The sequence below is a fragment of the Frankliniella occidentalis genome, unplaced genomic scaffold, assembly GCF_000697945.3.
Source record: "Frankliniella occidentalis isolate FOCC.00 unplaced genomic scaffold, Focc_3.1 Scaffold54, whole genome shotgun sequence".
NCBI lineage: Eukaryota > Metazoa > Arthropoda > Insecta > Thysanoptera > Thripidae > Frankliniella > Frankliniella occidentalis.
The window spans coordinates 483177-485763 of record NW_026267184.1 but is presented as its reverse complement, the minus strand read 5'-3'; the positions used below and the strand labels follow the sequence as shown (position 1 = coordinate 485763).

The window sequence follows — 2587 nt, the reverse complement described above, 5'->3', positions numbered from 1 at the left end:
CTACTACCCTCGTGCTGATTAAGCAGGGGTGGTCTAACCTCGACGCTGCGTGTGTGGCGCCAGGCTCGGCTTTCTCCCCCCCCCCCTTTTTTTCCCCTTTGGGGTTGGAGGATTTCCTTCGTGATGTACTATGCGGGCTGGACCAACGTCAAGCGCAGCTTGTACAAATTGGCGGTAGTGCGATTGGGAACTTATTGTGCGTCATCTGCAACCTAACCTAGACGCGACTAACTCTTCTTTACAAATTTTAAAACATGATCACGAATTTGAAGTCTTTTCTTTCTCATTCGTTGAACTACTGGTCTGCCCCCTCCTTTCAGACCCCTCTTTCTCTCTCTGGCCGAGACCACTCAAACAACTTGGCGCTGCTCCGTCTCTGTAGATAAACGCATTTCCTGCTTCTTGTCCAGCTGCCTCCCCATCCCTCTCTCTCTCTTTTAATTTTAATTCCTTGTAACGCCTTCTCCCGCTCTTCGTTTCTTTCGCACGCTCCGACTCAGTTATTTTCATGGTTCAGGGTAATGTGGGCCGCGCCCTTGCGTGAACGCGCACCTCCCAACTGGGCCTCTTATCACTGGAAAAACAAACGTTACCATGGTAACGTTTCATCATGTGACCAAGCCCGGTAACGTTTCCTGATGCAACCTACCCCATGCAAAAGGATAGGGCCATCACAAACTGGTTGCATCACCAAACGTTACCTGGTTTGGTCGCGTCAAGAAACGTTACCTCGGTAACGTTTGTTTTTCCAGTGATGCGGCGTGGAGCCCGGCCCGGACCAGCCTGCAAATCCGGCAACTACATATTAAGAATATCTTTGAAAATTTACAGTATTTTTTTCGTGCATAACATGCACGACAGATCATTCTTGCTCGTCAAAGAAGTAAACTTTATAAACTTTGAATTTTGTAACCTTACTTTTGGAACGAAAATAACTCCCAGGAAACCTACGAAATTCTCAGTCAGTGTCCTGGAGCCCGGCAGGAAGCAATCGGCGCCGATGCACGGAGCCTCGCACACCATACAGGGTCAGTGGGGGTGCCTTGGCTGGACCAGGCTGGCGACTTTACATATTCTGTGTCGCTGTGCCGTGCGAGGGACGCGGAAAAGGAGGAGAGTGAAAATGCTGTGTAAGGCGAACAAGGGTCAAAAAATAATTCCAACTACCACTCGCCACCTTTTATTGACGGCAAATGTGTATACACCATATATGGTTGGTTTGTTTTTATCGTTTGTTTTTGTCTTTGGCTGTGCCGGATGCTGTGGAGACACAGACCTTGTAGGAGGAAGCCCGCCGGGGCGGCGTGGTGGGGCGGGGCGGGCGCCAGCGGCGAGGAGTCGAACAGTGATCAGTAGTTTGCTTTCTCCAGTCATCAGTTTTGGAAGAAGTCCCGAAACGACTGGGGAGTCTGGGTGGCGTGGCGTTGCGATGGGGCCGTAAGGGCTGAGGGGGGTGAGGAGGAAGGGGCGAGGTGGTTGTAAGAGGGAGTGAACAGGGTGAAACGGGGGGTGTGGGCGGAGAAGCTGGTTGAACATGGACCTTAGCGACTCGGAGAGCAGGAGTTTGTGCAGCCAGCGCCGTGCTAACGAGCGCAGTGCCAAATGCAAAAGTTGTTTGCAGCTCAAAGATGTTTTGCAAGTTCGGCTCCGAGCGCGGGCGAGACGGGAAGTGCCCTGCACTCTCCCTCCAGGGTAGCACGGGTGAGGGGGTTGTCCGCTGCAGGGAGTGCGGCTGCACCTGTAGTGTTCCCTACGCCTGCTCTGGCCCCCAGGACCGGGGCGCCTGCAATGTGTAAAGGCACGGGTCAGTTGGCGTTACTCTGCTCTGAAGTACACAGGCTACTAAAGTTTGAGACATGTCTGCACAGAAATCAAGGAAATGTTTAACCGTTGATTTCTCTCTCTCCCATTGTTAACAAATGACTTGGTACGTTTCACCGCGTTTCTAACAAACAAATGAGTCCTTTTTCATTTTTCACGACATTTGTGATGTGCTTTGCTTACCTGTGTGGGCTCCCATTGCAGCGGGCGAGGGCGCTCGCGCTCCCAGTTGATGTGCACGCTGGCCGCACGCTGCAGCTCGTGCCACGCGCTCGTCACGGCCGCGCCAGCCAGCAGCGCCTCCACCTCCTGGCCGAACGCCGTCTCAGTACGGTCGCCGTTGGCCACCTGACGGGCATTTAAGGAAATTAAAAAAACAAAAAACAGCAAAAAAAGAAAAATAGCAAATAAAAGCAAAGCAAAACAAAAGCAAAGGAAACACTGAAAACTGCGTAATGACTCATGTTGATCGTTAGATAATGACGCATAGTTTTTGTGGAATAATATTTCCTAAACGAGCTCTGAGATTTAATTTTTGAGAGCACCATTGAATTCCCTGTTCAGTTTCCGATCAAACGAGCCTACATGTGATAGGATTCTGAACCAAGGTTCTCTAAAGGACCAATCGGCGGTAATGCGATGGGGAACTTATTTTAGGCCGCGTTGTCATCTAGTGATCGACATTCAGCATTACGCAGTTTTCAGTGAAGGAAAACAAAACAAATATGTTATTTTACATGGTCGTAAAACAGTCTTACTTTTTCTT

General features: G+C 50.3%; 1 protein-coding gene and 1 long non-coding RNA gene across 2 annotated transcripts in view; one reads left to right on the top strand and one right to left on the bottom strand.

The window, feature by feature from the left end:
- LOC113216447 (gastrula zinc finger protein XlCGF57.1-like) overlaps positions 1 to 2587 on the top strand; it is a 185033-nt gene that overhangs the window by 47260 nt on the left and 135186 nt on the right. The window lies entirely within an intron of this gene.
- Positions 1158 to 2170, bottom strand: LOC113215231 (uncharacterized). The gene is made up of 2 exons (XR_008011150.1): positions 2005 to 2170; positions 1158 to 1783 (listed from the first exon to the last, which is right to left on the bottom strand). It is a non-coding gene; the product is annotated as an uncharacterized LOC113215231 (long non-coding RNA).